At 38.6% G+C, this 18,722-nt stretch overlaps 1 long non-coding RNA gene across 1 annotated transcript in view; it reads left to right on the forward strand.

Annotated features, from left to right (window-relative positions):
- The first annotated feature begins 4,469 nt into the window (after positions 1 to 4,469).
- The window catches only part of LOC141559803 (uncharacterized), a 149,810-nt gene continuing 135,557 nt past the window's right edge, over positions 4,470 to 18,722 (forward strand). Inside the window, exon 1 of the long non-coding RNA XR_012487558.1 lies at positions 4,470 to 4,665. This is a non-coding gene — a long non-coding RNA (uncharacterized LOC141559803). The remainder of the gene's footprint in view (positions 4,666 to 18,722) is intronic.

The raw sequence follows: 18,722 nt of genomic DNA on the forward strand, positions 1-18,722 counted from the left end.
GAAATTGTTTCATTCTTTATATTTACACTCTCAGTACCTGGCAAAGTGCCTGATATTTATTAGGTGTTTAATAGGTGTATTTTGGCTGGTACATCACATATCTAGTCTGAAGGAGAAATGACTTGTCCAAGGTCACATAGATACTTCAAGGCAAAGTTTAGATGAGGCATTCAACCTTATCTGGTCATCTATCATAGCTAGAGTTTTATATAACACTTCTGAGGTTTGCAAAAGGCTTAATTTATTTTCTTTGATCCTTGCAACACCCCAGTGAGATAAGAGCATAATTATCCCCATTTTGCAGATGTGTTAGGCAATTAATAAATGGTTGTTTCCTTACTTCTTTGGCTTATTTACCCATAAAGTGGGTCACTCTCTCTTTATTCTTTATAATATAAGAAAATAGTTTGCAAATCATAAGGCATCATAGAAACTAGAATAATTATCACTGATATGAAACTTGGGTTGCATCACATAATGAAAAACCTGAGATGTTAGTCATTGTGATTTAGATTCCCCTAAATATTATTCAAGTGATCTTCTCCAAAGAAGTAAAATAATTTAGATTTTCCTAAAATTAATTGAAAACCATTTATTATTTTTATTTTTGTCTTTTTTTTCCTCCCCCAAAAGAAATACCCACACAGGTCAGGTGGCTAATTTGGAGAGCTCTATCCCTGAGACGAAGCCTCCCCATATGTGATATCTGGAAATCCCATAGAAGGAAAGGTGGAAAAAGATCTAGTTTCAGGAACTAATTAGAGCTTAGGATTGACTTGCTTTCATGGCCTGACAAGATAACCTTAAAGGGAGAAGAGAAGCAGGTGCAGCTGAGGTGATGGCAGCACATCCTCCCCCACCTAGACCTGCCTATCACTGGCAAGGCGGAGGAGGTCTGGTGATAAGCAATTGGAACAGGGAGAAATCACTAACTAAGCTTCCCTAGCTTCTGAAGACAAAGGGGGAAAAATCAAGTTAGATCAGCCCATCAGGCTTTCTCTTCCAAAGGGGACAGAATCCCAGATTATTAGAATTCAAAGGGATTTTAGAAGTATTCTAAGGCACTGAGCTTGAGAATCAAAGGATCTGGGTCCAAATCCCATTTTTACTTTGGCCACATTTTCTTGGGTAAATCAGTTCATTTCTTGGGCTACAGAGGGTGTTATTAAGGATGAAACTGCCCTGTACAAGACCACAATTTATGGGAATGTCCAAGCGGCCAGAAACACTCAGGAATGAGACAATCCACTCTGCAACCCAACCTCAAAGAAGCTTCCTCTGACTCTCCCTCTACTCCCTGTCTCAATAGCAGCAGATTCTGTAATTACAGTGGGGTGACTGAGTATGGCAACGCTAGCAAATCCAGAAGTTTCCTAGAGAAGGTCCTTTGCACAAGTTTTGCCTCATTGTCTTCCTCTTGTGACGATGATAACTTTGGCAAGCCAGATTATGGAGCAAGAGCATCATAGGAGACACCATCTCAAGGCCTCCTTTCATCTGCTGATTGGGTACAACCTGAGAGTGAGGAAAGGCTGGTGCCCTCATTAGGGCTATTAGCAGCAGCTGGTACCTTTCTACCCACACAACTCCACTATCTTGCCTCCCTGGCTATGGTAACAGCTGGTCAGACTTGTCTTGTGGGAACCAGCCAGACTAATTTTATTTCCATTTGAGGATTAATGAAACACTGCATTATTATATTTAAGACCCTTTCTCCCAGTGGAGTGATTCTTTGATAAATGAAAATGTCTTTGGGGGAGCAGAAAAACTTGTTTGAGTTGGCAAGACTTCAAACTTCTGTTTCAGGAATCATGAGTTCAAAAGGCTTCTATATTCTCAGTCTTTTTCTCTCTCTTACTGGCCCTCCCTAAACTACTCCTCCCTCCATCTGCAGCTGAGACTTGGAAAGTATATAGTGACTGCAATACTTGTGCAATATAAAGTACATATCTGATACACCTTTATTTGTCAATCTGAGTGAGACCCTTGAGGGAGAGGATCAGTGCATCTTCTCAAACCCAACTGCATTCCATGCTGAGCTGGAGAAACAGTACATTCTGTTAAAGAGCTCCCCAAAACTTTTTTAGACATCTCTTTCCCTTTCTTTCTGTCCTCTTCTGCAACTCTGTTGACCTTGGTCAGAAACTATTTTCCAGCCCAGGGTTGTAAGATCACATTTCTGTGCAGATATCAAGTTTCCCAGACAGTTGGGACAAGTCTAATGTCTCATGCACTCCAGGCTTCTCTTTGGGAAAGTAGACTTTAAATTGACACTTCCTGATAACAGTGAAGCATGGGCCAAGTAATACAAACTGATTATTTACTCATTTTGTTCCCATATACCTTCATTGAAAACATACATAAATATGAACCCATGAAAACTTAGCATATCTATTCTATCCTAATACCAAAATCTACACAGATCAAGATGTCTCTATCCATTTCTAACATTCTAAGCTATAGAAAAGCTTTTTAGTGGAATTGATTATATATATTTTTTTCACTGCAAGTGAGGTCAGTCAATTAATATTTATTAAGCACCTACAATGGACAGGGCACTAGGCTAAACTCTATGAATACAAAAAACAATCCCAGATCTCCCAGGTTAAAAAAAAAAATCCTTTAAATCAGCATTTCTTAATTTTTTTTTTTTTTTTTTTTTGTGCAAAGGAATTCTTTAGCAGTTGAATAAACCTTATGGACTCTTTTTGAGAACAAAGTTTTTAAATGCATAAAGTAAAATTATATAGGATTGCAAAGGAAATTAATTATAGTGAAATATAATTATTAAAATACTTAAAAACCAAGTTCACAGACCCCAGATTAAAAAGCATCCAAGGGCTTAGAATGAGTGGCCTTGAGCTTTTCTCCCAAACAGAGTACAGAAGTCATTTAAAGTAATTTGCCAGTCATGATTTCATGATCTATCCCAGTTTCGTATTGCCTGATCTTTGCCTTGAAGTTCTACCCACCCTCCTTTTTAATGCAGATTCTGCATTTTAACCTGATTTGTCTTGGACTTCCTAAACTTGACCCCATGCTACATTGCTATCCCTTTTAGCTGTTTTTTGTGTGGACTATGCTTCCTTCTTCTACATTCTGACTTTGGATTCCATAAACTGGATCCCAATCTGAGCTTCTTTTCTACTGTAAAAGAAACTTCTCAGGTATCCTCTATTCTGATACTAGACTCCATCTCACTATTCAACTGCCAAGGATCTGTCTCTAGGCCTCAGAAAACTTCCACTGAAACTTAGCAGCACAATTTTACCTATAACTCAGGTAAGCCCTTTGTGTGGTTGTCCTGAATTAAAAATAAAAATAAAATCCAAACCAAAACATGGAGTAATTGGTTCATATCACCACAACTGGCAGGCAACATCCATTGAATTGTGAGAATAGAAAGGCAGCACCAGCTGCCAGAAGTCCTAACCAAGGCATTATCCTAGCCCCCATTCTGGGGCTGCCGGAGAGCTCAGGCCTCTCTGGATTGGTATACCTAAATTGGCCCCTGTGGTGTGTTTTTCCAAGAAAATCTCAAGAAAGTTGGACATAACTGTAATGACTAAAAATGAAAACAATATATAGAAAGTGCTTTGTAAACTTTTAAGCAATAGAAATATATTGGTGATTATTAAATATTTTAAAGATAGTTATTATACGCTTGTAAAACTTACTTGGCATATCTACATTTCAGCAAGTACCTTTTACAAAAGGTAAATAAGACTTTGTTCCTGCCCTCAAGAAACTTATATGAAAGAAAAGACCCTTTATGGAATGAATTTTTAAAAAATAGAACCTGATGAGAGTTTAAGAGAGGAACAAAATGTTTAGGAGAGGCAGTATGATGCAGGAGACTTGAATCAGGAAGACCTGGATTAAAATTGTAATTTAAACATTTACTAGCTGTGTGACTCTGGACAAGTCATTTAACTTCTTTCTACCTCAATTTCTTCATTTTAGAAAGAATGGGTTAGACTCTTTGGACTCCAAGGTCCCTTTTAACTCTAAATCTAGCATCTTATAAATTCACTGTAGAGATCAAACATTAGATTATAAAGTTTAAGACTCTAGGTGATAAAGGGACATTTTGTTAAGAAGACTACCTTTTGGAAGATTTTAAGGAAAAGATGAAAGAGCTATTTTGAGGGAACTTACCAAATGGAGTTGTGCTTGGAAACAAGGATAGCTCGGATGACCATTTGATATTGTGAGTTACAAGGAGTAGTTTATGTATGCTCAAGGCATCTCACTTCAGGTCCACTTTCATAGATGATGTGATTTTGAGAACTAGGCTAGAAACTAGGCAATGGGGTGGCTTTCTCTAATGTAACTTATTCATGCCCCAACTGCTGTTTTTTTTTTTTTTTCCCTTCAAAAAATTATTAGTTGAAAATCATCTAGTTCTGATTTGTTGTTTTTTTGTCTGGTAGAGGACCAGTGACATCATGGTGATGTTCTGACCTCTTCATGGGTTGGACTTCAGTGAGGCTGAATTGCACAAATTCATCAACTTCACTCTCTCTTCCAGAGTCACGGCAGTGGTCCAGCGCACAGTGGATGACCTTGGTATCCACCAAGAGGCAAGCTCTAGCTCCTGCTTCAGCCACCTTCATGACCTTTGGAACAAATTCATCCATCCCATCCTCTCATTTGGCTGCCTGGGTAAGTCTTCAGCTGTGGGACCCTGGACTAGATTCTCTTTAAAGGCTCTTCTAGTTCTTTCAGTCTTTGATTCTATGATAAATAAATAAAGAATGAAGTCTGGTCTTTTATCTCGTGTGAAAATGGGGAGAAATTTCCATGAAATCAGAAGTCATCCAAGAATCAAGATTACATCTGAGAGCAGCCTCCAGCCTTGTCTTTGCAAAGAAACTGTTTCATCCCTGCAGAGAGAAGTGATTACCGCCCCTCAGGGTGTTGATTTTTCCAAAGGACTGTGATTTTGACTGCAGAAAGGGAGGGAGCTAACACGTGGTGCTTTTCAAGACTATCACTTTAGCAGTGGGGAGGGAGCAGCAGCTGAATTTTGGTTCATCCTGCCTGATGTTCAGGCTTGTCCTTTCTCAAGCTGTGTTGGCTCAAGGAAGAAGAGAGAGGAGCCTTTCATCTGTTCTTACCGCCGGGGGGCAGGAGATTGCAGTCTGTAGTCTACGTCACTTAGAGAAAAGGACAAAACTTTGGGCTAAGAGGAAGGGAAGAACTAGGAACTCTCCTAGCTGTATTGGACTTTGTGCTTTGAAGGATGGGCTGTAAGGGGAAGGGAAGGGAGAGGAGATAGTGGACAAAAAAAGAGGATGAGAAAGGAAGGAGAATATTGTGTAGTGGAAAGATCCCTATATTTGGCAAGAGAACCCCTGAATTCAGGTCTTGACTGCCGGTTACTAACTAGATGAACACATATGAGTCATGTAAACCCTCTGAGTTTCCTCTGTAAAATGTGAAAGACAAAACTTGCACAATCAACCTCACAGGGTTTTGGAGAAAGTGCTTTATAAACCTTAAATGTTATATAAATGTGAATCATTGTTATGCTGGGATGGGTGAAATCTGAACTAACTGGAGAAACAAAGGTTCTAGCTTCTGAGCATATTGATTTATTAAGTAACGCACGCCAACCACATAACATAACTTGGCAATGGATCCCAAATATAAGGGGTGGGGAGAAAACAACAGATTTTTACAAAATTATAAGAAAACAACAAGATATCAATTAGGATACAAAATTATGTAATCTGATTTCTGATTGGAGGAAAGGTTAGGTGCTTTCTGAGTTTGGAAAAGGGAAGAAAAAGGTTCAATTTCCTGAAATTAGGAAAAAGAGATGACCCCCTTCCCTTCCCCTCAAGTGTCTTTATTCAATCAAGGGAACAGAAACTGACTGACCAGTGTGAGGCCAGATAAGACATATGCGTTGTATAATTGTGAGAAAACTCCTGGCATCAATCTACAATCTGACTGGATTGCTAGTCAGCATAACCTAGGATTTTAGTTAAGGGTCTCTTCAACAACAGATAGAGGAGGTCAAACAATGCAATAACATTTTCTCAAGATTCCCATAATTTGAATAAAATTTCCTTTCAAGACAGAAATGGAACTAGCTATTTAATTGAATAGGGAGGAAACTGAGTAGGTCCAGAATTGAGTCACAAGATGGAGTCAGTGCTGTTCACTTAATACACACAATTTCTTCAATTTGAATAGTAATTCTACCTTTCTCAAGGTTGTACTATAAACAAATTGATATTAAAAAATTGAGTTTTTATTTTTTATTAAAAGGCAGGGGCATAATAGTACATCCATTCTTTCATTTGAGCTTCAAAGTAACTTATGTGGTGGGTAAGGAGCCTCTTACCTCCATTATACAGATGAGGAACTTGCAGCTGCAGAGATCAAATTCTTTGCTCAAGGCTATGCAGCTAGTTAGTGATACCTGATACCAAGTTCAGCCTCTTTCCCTTCTCTATACCAAGCTTCCTTCCTTAAAAAGCAAGGAGACATCTACAGCAATTTGGTACCAGAAATGGGAGATAATAAAAACCACCGAAAAATGTTCTGAAGTGTCCTTCCCACTGTCTTCCAACCTGAAGCACTTAATTCTGGTCATTTTTAAAGTAGCCTTTCTTTAATTTACTCTGTTATGGAAACTTTTTTTTCCTCCATAACTTCACAGACTGATAGAACGGACTTTAAAATGCAGAATGTCAAAGTTGGAAGGGATTGTACACTTTAAGCATCAAGAATAAAAAATAGAATGTCAGAGCTTGGAGATTCCTTAGAATAAGTTGTGTTGAGCATTAAACAATTACTCTAAAAGAGCTGAGACAATTGCAGAACCCGTCCTTTTGGGGAAGGGAGGGATATTCTCATTATACTGTCATCTCTCTGGGCCATATTTGTGATGTTTTCTCAAATTATCATTTGCTTCTTGCTTTCTGACGGGTGGTCTGAAACATATTTTCATCTTTCTATTCCTACTATTCCTTTCATCATTTTCACCCCAAACATGCATCATGATTCCTTATTATGGTGCAAATATTTTCTCACATAAATGTATTTTCTCAATATTTAGAATTGCTATGCTGCCCATGTTTTTGCTATTCTGTTCCTTTTTACTAAGTTATGCCCTATTTTAGTCACGCTTCAGCCTGAACCCCTGGAGAGGGAGAGAGATTTATCAAAGGTCATAGAGGGAATAGAAATAAATGACAGAGCTATAATTCAAAACCAGGCCTTCTGACTCTAAGCATAAAGCTTTTTCCAAAACAGTGGTATCTGGAACACACACATACACATGTGCATACATACATATACACATTTATACATATACACGCAATATACCCAACTTGCATTTGTATGTTGTATTTTTCTTAAGCAATATGAATGAGAATATAATTCACAATTCAGTTGGATTTTATCTCTTCAGGGGCAAGATATATTTTTTCCATCATTTTTGGGAGTATCTTTTGTAGCAGAAGGTTAGGAAGGTCCTATCATTACTGTGAAGTGTACACTGTGACTACAGAAGCACCAGAGAAAATCGCTGATATTTTGGAATCCTCACAAGGATAGACTTCTCTGTGACTCCCTAATCCTTGTATGTATTTGAGGAGGAGAAAGAGAAGGGCAACTTCCAAATGAGGCAGTCACTTCAAACACTCCACTGTGGCTCCAAGTTCAATTAAACTGGTATTGTTGATGGGACCATCTTGAATACAAGTTGGCCACGTTTGATCAATTACAGATAGGCAATATCCAATTTTCTTTCCATTAAAGTCACAGTCGGAGCTAATCAGGATTCAAATAGTTCCAAGTTCTATTGCAAAGTCTGTGCTTTTCAGTTGTGATTCTAACACATCCCTCTTGTGGCTTATTCCTCACTCACACTGGGAATCTGAACTTTTCATTTTTATTATCGATTCACACTTTGGTTAAATTTTAAAAGGAAACCTGGGTTATTATATTTCAGGATGCGGTCTTTTTTCTTTTTTCTATACCTTCTTGGCAGTCTCATAATTCAATTATCACTTCTATGATGATAACTCCCAAATCTACATATCTAGCCCTAGGCCCTCTCATGAACTCTAGTTCTGCATCACCAATAGCCTGTTGCGCATTTCAAACTACATATCCATAGATATCTCAGACTCAGATTTCCCAAAACAGAACTCCATTGTCCTCACTCTCCCCTTGATCCCATCACTCCTATGAAGTTCTCTTTTTCTAAAGAAGGTCCATTCCTCTATTCACCCTAATTCACAACTTTACACTCATCTTCTACTTCTAAAGTTCCCCCATTCAGTCAGTTGCACAGTCTTCTAAATTTTACCTCCATAAAATCTCTCTCATCCATTCCCTTCTCTCCACTTGCAGAGGTTATCCTAGTTTATAATCCTATCACCTCTTGCAAAGATGATAGTGATAGTCTCTTAATTGGTCCCCCAGCCTCAAGTTTTCTCCCCTCTCCAATTTATCATACACTTAGTATTATATTCATAAAGCAGAAATAGGACTACATTACTTACCTATTCAGTAAACTCCCATGACTCTTATTACTTCCAGAATCAAATACAAATTCCTTGGCATTTAAAGCCCTGACTACAGGGCTCCAGGACTGCAATCTACCTCTCCAGGCTTATTATATATTATTTCCCTTTAACATTTTGTGGTCTGGCTAAATGGGAAACCTAGTTCTAATATGATCTCTGACACTAACTAGTTTTGTGATTTTGGACAAGTCATTTTTCTTTTCTGGGTCTCAATTTCCTCTTCTTTAGTAGGGTAGAACTACATGAATTCCAAAATTATAACAGACCTAGACATAGCTCAGAAAACATTTAGTCTGGCAGCATCATTTAGATGAAATGTAGTGAAATCATTTGATAAAAGCTTGGTCGATCCTCAGATTTTTATAGTGTGTAAAATAACTCCCAGTGAGATAATACAAAGCAAAATGGAGAAGACACATTATTTGGGGAGAGATGGGCAAGGTAGATGAATAGATTTCTAGTTGGAAGGGAATTTAAAGATTATTTAGTCTATCTTCCTAATTTTGCAGATTAGGAAACTGAGTCCCACAGAGGGGAAGTGACTTCCTACCACAGTCAGCAGCAAGACTAGGATTTGAACTCCCCACTCTGATTGCAAATCCCCAAAGTTGCCACTCTTACTTTCCTTACATATTCAGCCTATTGTCAAATCTTTTCATCTTTTTTTTTCTCTACAGCATGCTTTCTTTTCCCTAGCCACACAACTGCTACCCAGTTTAGTTCCTCTTCACTTTCTTATTGATTACTTGCCTCATGTCTTTCCATACACCAACCTACTCTACACACAATGACCACTTTTCATAAAGAGACCTACTTTGTACCTACCATATCCCTTACACACTCTGGTAGTTGCATATTACCACTTGGATCACATGAAAACTCTTCAGAACCTTTCCAGTCTTCTCATCCATCATTTTTCTTCTCACGCTCGATGGTCTAATCATACTGGCCAGTTTTCTGTCTCTCACCTGTGATGTTCCTTTGCTTTCTCATCACTGGGCATTGCACTGGCTGTCTCTCATACCTGCAATGTACTCCTTCCTCATCTCTTCATTTTGGAATTCCTGGTTTCCCTAAAAACTCAGGTCAAGCACCATCAAGGCAGTAAGCTACCCCAAAGCTAGCTATCAGACCACTTTAGGAGGGATGGAGATCTGGTAAAGCAGGTATTTCAGGGTATATTTCTTCCCCCAACTGTCCTGCCAATAATCCCCTTTTTCCTTTCATACCCTTCTTGGATAGACACTGAATCTAGTCCTCCTTTCTTAATTGTTTGGGCCCCAACAGGGCCCCTCTAGGATTTTTATCTGTTGTTGACTAGAACATGGCTTCTCCCACCATTTGGATCAATAGAGTCACAAATTATAGTTCTACCAAAAAGATCAATTAAGCCTCATTATCTGTTCTACCGTCATAAGCAGAGACCTCCTGGGCTTTCACATCTGCCCTGATGCTGGGCCTTCCAGATACCTGGGCTCTTCTGGACCTTGCCATTTGTCCCATTGATTCACTCTTTAAACTTCTGGGCTTTTCCATTTACAGTATTGTCTCCCTCAATAAAGTGTGAGCTCCTTGAAAGCAAGGACTATTCCAGTTTTCTGTTTTTATCGCTAGCACTTAGATAGATGCTTGTACATAGTAAGCACTAAATCAACCCTTTTTATTTACCTCTTTGAGACTTTTCTATGTGCTAGTGCCTTGCTCCACCAAGGCTACTCTTGATCAGTTTTACATATACTTGTGGAATAGGTACGGACCCCTTTTGTGGGCAGTGTAACCTGAGGATCTGGCATCTGTCACCTCCATCCCCCTCCCTACTCTGAGATTACCCCTAGTTTGTCTTTACATTGGTAGTTCTGCAGTTTCCCCCTGAAAGTTAGGAAAGCCAGCCATAGGTCACAGTTATACAGCTTTTATTTAAACTCTTTCAGTTGTGACTAGAACCTAACCCTCCTGATTCAAAGTTCAGGTCTTCTTCCAGCTACCCCTGTATGTTATAAAGGTGTAGTTTGCTGCTACTGTTGGGATTTCTGGTTCCACTTACTCATGTCTTGCTCTTAAGTTCCTTCAATCAAAATGATCTTGGTTTCTTCCTAACCTCTTCTCTTCCCCTTCCCTTAAAAAATCATTTTAGTTATTTTTATTCTGAATCTAACAAACACAAATAAATTTAGCATTTTATATACATTATAGAACAGAAGGAGAGTATGTACACAAAACTGTAAATCACTTTTACTTAGAGTTTGCTTTTCTTTAAAATAGATGCTAAATTAAAACATGTAACTTTAAAAGCTGCCTTGCTTATCTACAATTCCTTCTGGTCTTCCTTCTGTTCTCTCTTTTTTTCTGTGTGGTGGATTGAACCTTATTCCCTAACCTTACCCTCTGTTTCAACTCCCTCCCCTCACTGGAAAAGAAATGAAAAACAAAACTCTTGAGACAAATGTCAGTCTGTTCTATTCCAGAAAGGACTTGAAGGATTTAGAGATCATAGAACTTCAGTGTTGGAAGTGTCCCCACAGCAAACCATACTTGAAAAAGAATCTCTTCTACCATACAGATAACAAGTGATTATCCTCAATTTTTCCTTGAAGATCTGAGAGATAAAGGGAAGTTTTTTTTTTTTTTTTTTAATTATTATTTTTACTTTTGGACAATTTTATCTTACTTTAAAAAAAATCTTTGTAAACTTTTAGACAATTTTAACTTTTGGACAATTATTAAATAGTAGCAATTTAAAAAATACATCAAGTTTCAATCTGTCTCTCTGCAATTTCCACTTCTCACTTCTAGGTTCCTCCTCTTTGTACCAAGCATAACCAACTTAATCCCTCTTCCCTAGGCCAGCCCTTCAAATATTTAAGAAGGAAACTTGGGATCAGCCAGGATACTATACTTTCAGCTGTTCTATATCCAGGACACTAGTAACTCTTTGTAAAGAGTAGCTCCTCAGAGGTTGAGTCAGGAACTGGAATGATCTGTAACCTCAGTTCTCCTTGGAGTAAACCCAATTTATATCAAATTACAAAACATAGTTCTCATAACAATGTAGGCCTTGATCCTAATTTTTTTTAAACAAGTCAACATTCATTCCCTTTTCTTATTACTGTTTGCCTCTTGCTGCATTTTGATATGCACACAAACAGCTCCCACCTACACAAATTTGTAGTATGGAAATATCTTGTAGGCTTCTATTCCTTAGAGTTTCTGGACTTGAACAGATGATCACCTGGTTTAAGAATTTTTCTTTTCTTCATTGATAAGCTTTCCCTGGAAAATAGCTTTCTAGACAACTTTTTTTTTTTTTTTAAATTTAAGCTTTTTATTTTTCAAAATATATGTGTAGACAATTCTTCAACATTAGACCTTGCAAAACCTTGTATTCCAATTTCCCTCCCTTCTCCCACACCCTTTCCTATATGGCAAGTAATCCAATACATGTTAAACATGGTAGAAATATATGTTAAATCCAATATGTGCATACATATTTATAGAATTATTGTGTTGCACAAGAAAAATCAAATAAAATCAGTAAAAAAACAAACAAAAAAGAGAGAAGGAAAATAAAATGTAAGCAAACAACCACAAAAAGAGTGAAAATGCTACATTTTGAACCACACTCAGTTCCCAAAGTCACACTCACACTGAGAAGTGTGAGTAGCTTGGGAGAATCTGAAAAAAAACATTAATGTAGGAAAATGACATGGCTGGGGTGGACTAGGTGAGCACTAGGGTGACATTGAGGAATTTCTGTAGACTACTTCTAACCTTTCCTCAGAGGTCCAGTCCCATAGTTACAGTTGAGTGATATGCTGGATCTTAAACTCAACATGATCTTAAACCAGAATCTTAAACTCAACATGGCCAAAACTGAACTCATCTTTCCATCTTAAAAAACATGACTATAATTTTAGCTCCTTTATTTTTGTTGATGGGACAGCCATGCTTTGAGACCCTCACATACTGTGTGACCAAGTATGGAGCTTAGAACCTAGGTTCATAACCTAAAAATCATCTTTGACTCTTTCTCCCTCATCCCCAACTTCCAATAATTAGCATAGTGCCTAAAACTTGTTGTTCAGTCTTTTTCCAGTTTTATCTGACTCTTTGTGACTCCTCCATTTGCAGTTTTCTTGGCAAAGATACTAGATAGGTTTGCCATGTCCTTCCTCAACTCATTTTGCAGATGAGGAAACTGAAGCAAACAGGATTAAGTGACTTGCTTAGGGTTACACAGCTAGTAAGTGTCTGAGTCCAGATTTGAAGTCAAGAAGATGAGTCTTTCTGGGCACAGCCAAGTACTCTATCTACTGGACACCTAGCTGGCCTGGCACATAGTAGGCACTTAATTAATGTTTATTGGACTGTATTGGACATCCAATTGGCTGCCAAACCTATCATTCCTGTGACTATCATGCTAAACCTACTCCAGGAACTCCAAGGTGCCTTTCTCTCTCTTTCCTATTGTAGATTGTCTTCCCCAATTAGATTGTAAATTCCTTGAGGGCAGGGACTGTTTTGATTTTTCTTATTTGTATTTCTAGCACTTAGTGCAGTACCATGCACATAGTAGGCCTCTGAATTAAACAAATATTTATTCTCAACCTAACACATAAGGAACTAAGTGTTCTTCTTCCTTAATCATCTTGTATTTAACTGCCTTGCATTTATTTCTCTTTGTTTATACTTCTTTTTCACATTATTCTCTTTGAGAATACCAGTTGTTTCAATCTCTGTATTTATATCTTCAGGATATGGCACAGAGTGTGACCTACAATATGCACTTAACAAATGCTTGTTGATTGATTAAATTGAGGGTTTTGGACTGCATGATTTTTAGAGTTTTTGTTTGTTTTTGTTTTTGTTCTAGATCCCATTATTTTAAAGGATGAGTAGCTTATTGAATCCTTTTCTAACACATGAAATCAGGTAGAGGGCATGAAGGGACAGACCAAAGAGAGGTTCAAGGGCACCCAAGTCTAACTTCACCAATGTCATGGTTTTTCCTTAGGACCTGACTTTACCATAGCAGGCAATATTACTCCATTTTCACTTTAAACTAAACTCAGTTTTCTCCTGTTGCCTGAATGGTGCCCTTTTTCTGCTCTGAGAGAGGAGATGGAGAACGAATGTCACTACATTTAATGAATCTGAATAAAGGAGCTTTTCAAACCAAGCTTGTGATATGGAAATGGCCCTGAAACAATCATCATTCCAAATTTCCAAACTCTTCTTTTCATATTGCCCCTCTGATTGCTGAATAGAGAGAATCAATTAGCAAGTACATAGAATAGAATGTCTTTGAACTTAGAAGTTCTTCTCTTGGGTTTCTTTTTCTTAGTTAAGTCCTGGATTTCACACCTTTTAGTCTGATTAATGCATTTGCAATTACTTTTTTCATCATATATAAATGAGCTAAGAATGATGCACAACTGCATAAGAGTTGGCCTTGGAGCCAAGATCATCAAGATGAAAGTTCTGCCTTTTGACATATTAGCTATGTGACCCTGTGCAAGTCACTTAGTTTCTCATTAACAGTAGGAGGAGGTGCGAGTCTGCTTTGGTAAGGGAAGTGCTTTTCAAAGGGCTCCCTATACCAATTAAATCACAGGTCCAAGGAATAAAAGAGTATCGTTAATTAGATTTTTTTTTTTTTTCTTTGTAAAATCAATTACATGACAAGCATTTGGGAAGTCTGATATTTTGAGGATTCTCACAGGGAATTATTTTGTAAAGAAAAAGCTTCTTTTGTAATATACTACAACATATTAAATGTTTATTAAGCTCAACATTGAATGTTGTGGTTGACATGAGGTGGGGGATAGAATGACATATAAAACTTTGAAAAGACACAGCCCCTGCCCTCTAGAGCTCACAATCTCACCAGGAATAAGATACAAATACATAACGATTATACACAATATTACATAAGGGCACTAGTGATGTGCTGAGCAATTTCTATGTGAAGGTCGTTAGGGTGATGATGATCAATACTGAAAAGATTCTATAGGGAAGGCTTTATGGAAAAACTGACATTGGAGTTACGCTTTAAAGGATCAATAGAATATTGTCAGGTGAGTGGATGGGGGGTGGTTGGAAAGGTATTCTAGATATTGGAAACAATGGGAGCAAACTTTTTTTCAGCTTGAGATGGTTTTTTTTTTTGTCCTTTGTTCTTTATAATTATCATCTCTAATAATCCATCATCACCTCTGGACTATGCTGGGTGTATGTGTGAGAGAGTATCTGAGAGAGAGAGAGAGAGAGAGAGAGAGAGAGAGAGAGAGAGAGAGAGAGAGAGAGAGAGAGAGAGAGAGAGAGAGGGAGAGAGAGAGAGAGAGAGAGAGAGAAGAGAGAGAGAGAGGAGAGAGAGAGAGAGAGAGAGAGAGAGACAGAGAGAGAGAGAGAGAGAGAGAGAGAGAGAGAGAGAGAGAGAGAGAGAGAGAGAGAGAGAGAGAGAGAGAGAGAGAGAGAGAGAGAGAGGTAAATAGTAGTATTATTTGGAGAAAAAAAGCAATACCTCATTTTAGAAGCTCATTATGGGTCAAAAATGTGGCAGTCAAAAAAGAATGCAATCTTGATCTGCAAGAATTAGTGTAAGCATAGTGTCTAGAAGAAGAGAGATGGCATGACTCACACTATTACCAAGGTAGAAAGTCTGAGGGACAAAGTTCTGAGCAATTACTGATAAATGGGGTCAATGACCTCTGTTGATGCTGACAAGAGTCTTTTATTGTCTTTTTGGACCAAGATGACAGAGCAAACTTGCAAGTAACATAGGTGTGTCTTCTTCTGATTGACTAGATATTTCTGTGAGGACGTGGGATAAATGGCATCTCAATTCTTCCCTATTTTATCACTGGGAGATTAGATCAGTCCTCAGGTGATGGGAGTAGACTAGTAGGCATAGGAGTTACAACAGCATTTTTAAATTGATGAGACTGACCTTTAGGTTAATCAAATTTCTCTTCAAAGTGGGTGATGGGTGAAATTACAAGCCTGGGGTACAAGCCACAAAAGACAAAGGTGGAGATAAAAGTCCCAAGAATAGAATTGAGTGAACTGAGGTTACCTGAGTAAATCTACATTGGGAAGGCATTTTAGATTCACACAGTGAAAGGGAACATTAAATCTATGCTAGCTTTATTATATCTTAAAAATAGAATTAAAATCAATTTTCAATCTCACAATGTCTTCTGCCCTGGTCAGGTCTCTTGTGGAGTGACCTTTTTAAAAGGATCTTGACAAATTGGAGAACATCCATCCAGATGAGGGTGACCAGGAAAATGATGAGATTAGGAGAAGTAGGACTTGTTGAAATAACTTTAGATGTTTAATTTGAAGAAGAGAAGATTTTAGGGAAGGAAAGAAGAAAGGAAGGAAAGCAACAAATATTTATTAAGTATTTACTGTAGGCTAGGCACTGCACTAAGTGGTGGGTGTACAAATGTTGTTGTTCTTCAAACTTCTTTATTGAGGAGGATTAGTCACATCAGGAGGTGATGACTTGTGTATGAATTGGTGAGACAGATTGTACACAGTCATCAGCTTCACTCTTCCAAAGTCATTGAAGCCTAGTAGCAAGACAAAAATCAAGGACATGGATAATGGCCTGGAATATAGACGACCTTGATATCTTCAACATCTGACCAAGCCCCAAGACCCCATGGAGCCTGTTTCAGCTGCCTTCATGGGTTTTGGAACAAATTGCTCTCATCTATCTGTTCCACCAGAGAAAGTTTTCCCATGCTTGGGGTGGACAGCCCCCCAGATCACTGATCAGTTTGAACCCTGTTGGATGCCCTCAACCTGGTTTAGCCCATATAGTAGATGCAAGTTATGGTCAATGCACATGCTACAACTCCTTGGAGCCACAAGTGAGAGTTGGGGAACAGGTATCCCCTAAAGGTAGATGAGCTGCTCTGAAGAGGACACAACAACCCCTTATACCACAAGTGCTAGTCCTCCCTAACCACCCCATGCACTCCTAGTATACAAATACAATTAAAAAGAAAGATAATGCCTATTCTCAAGGAGGTTACATTTGAATGAGGAAAGAGAATACACATAAGGAAACTAAAAAGGGAAGAGGGCCTCAAGGAGTGAGGAAATCATGGTTTGAAGTCAGGAAGCCAGAAACAGGTTCTGGAAGGGAAGGAAGGCTGACCTAGACACAAAATAAAGGTTCTAGAGGGAATGCATAGAGGGTAGCCTTATATTGTTGATTGAGGAAGTAGTAAGGATGATTGGATGCTCTGGGCAAAAGAGATCTCAGGTGCTCAGGTTCTAGAAAGAATAACATGATTTTGAAGTGGGAAGATCTAGAACAAGTTCTAGAGAGGATGTGAAAGCTCTCTTCTTCAATAATTTACAGGATTGCTACAGAAAAAACATCAAACTTATTTTGCTTATTCAAGGAGAAAAATCACAGACAGTAGGTGAAAATGATAAACAGAATTAGTCTTCATATAAGAAAAAAAACTTCTAATCAAAATAAAAATGTGCCACCCCAGGAGGTCATGGCCTCCACCTTACTGGAAATGAAAGTGGGGTGGGGGAAGAGAGAGACAGAGAGAGAGAGAGAGAGAGAGAGAGAGAGAGAGAGAGAGAGAGAGAGAGAGAGAGAGAGAGAGAGAGAGAGAGAGAGAGAGAGAGAGAGGAGAAGAAGAGAGGAAGGGAGGGAGGAAGAGGAAAGGAGAGAGGGAGAGAGAGTCAGCCTTGAAACCGGAAGGCCTGAGGTCAAGTCCCACCTTTGACATATCCTTCTTGTGTGACACAGGCCAATCATTTAACATCTCAGGACTCTGGGCAGATCTCTAAGACAATAAGTTTCAGGGTAAGTGCTAGCATGCTCTAGTAGAGAGAATTTCCTAAGCTGGAAGTTCCCTATACCCTAGGCCCACATCTCAATTCATTAATTTCAGAAGGAAAACTTCCTGATCAATTTTCTTACTCATTTTTATCCTGTAGCTCCCCAGTCCTTAAATACTCATATTACCTAAGGGAAGGGCCTGGATTTTTTTTTTTTTTTTTCCTTAGAAAAGCCTGGGCTGCTGCTGAAATAAAATTCTTTCAAGTTTCTTACCCTATCATTGTACCATGATTTATTTATTTATTTTTTTTTATTCATACAGAACTTTGTGGAGAAAGCCCACATATTTTCCAGCCCAAGCCTCTTTGCCAAGATCCTTCTCTGGAAAATGTTTGTAAATAAGCTGATGCATGCTCAATCCCCTGCCTTTGATGCCATCACCAGCTTTCAGTTAGGATGGCAATCATAATAATCAGCACACCAGCCTGTGGCTACACAGTAAATACCAGCTGGTTCCTTGGGGAGAACGGCTGGAATATCTGCAAGCAGCCTGCCATATGGAGTTGAGGTAGCAAGACTAAATCTGTCTTACCACATCAAACATTCTACTCCTCCTGACATCTGAAGTCATTATGTCCATCTGATTCCCCAGTACATATTGAGTTTATAGTCACCTTCAATCATCTCTCTGTCAATGATGCTCTCTGTGAAGAGTTTGGGCACTCGGTCTGGAAGATGAGAAGTGAACCTGGCTGGGAGTTTCACCACGCCAGCTGAATTCACCAAGAGCTGCCAATCCATCTGTTAGGAGAAGCAGTCAGTTCACCAGGGACAGTGTTGACTCCATGGAAGACAGGGAGGACACAAGTGTGCAATGCAAGGTGACAGATAACATTCACAGTCCATTAATGAAATACAAGTCTTTGCCATCCAAGGCTTATTGCTAAGAAGATGGGACTGGTCGCAGTGGTATGAACTTGGCAAAAAGAGAAATCTGGGAATCCAAGCTAGCCTGGCAAGAACTACAAGAATAGGTCACTGAAGGGACAGGTTAATGAGGAACATTGTTAAGGAATGGGTGGTCTCCTTTTCAGAGAATTATAGAAATTCAGACTCAGAAGGGGCTTTAGAGGATATGGAATCCAACCTGTACCTGAAAAAAAACAATCCCTTACACAACAGAGCTAATAAGTGCTCACCTAGTTTTTTGTTTGAAGACCTCTAGTGGAGGAGGAATCTTCCTAAAGCTGCCCTTTCTGCTTTTGGATAGTTCCATCAGGGAGTTTTTCCTTAGATAAAGCCTTGATTTATCTCTTGGCACCTTCTATCCATCCATTACTTCTAATTTTTCCTTCTGAGTC

Source organism: Sminthopsis crassicaudata, chromosome 3, assembly GCF_048593235.1.
Source record: "Sminthopsis crassicaudata isolate SCR6 chromosome 3, ASM4859323v1, whole genome shotgun sequence".
In the NCBI taxonomy this organism is placed as follows: Eukaryota; Metazoa; Chordata; class Mammalia; order Dasyuromorphia; family Dasyuridae; genus Sminthopsis; species Sminthopsis crassicaudata.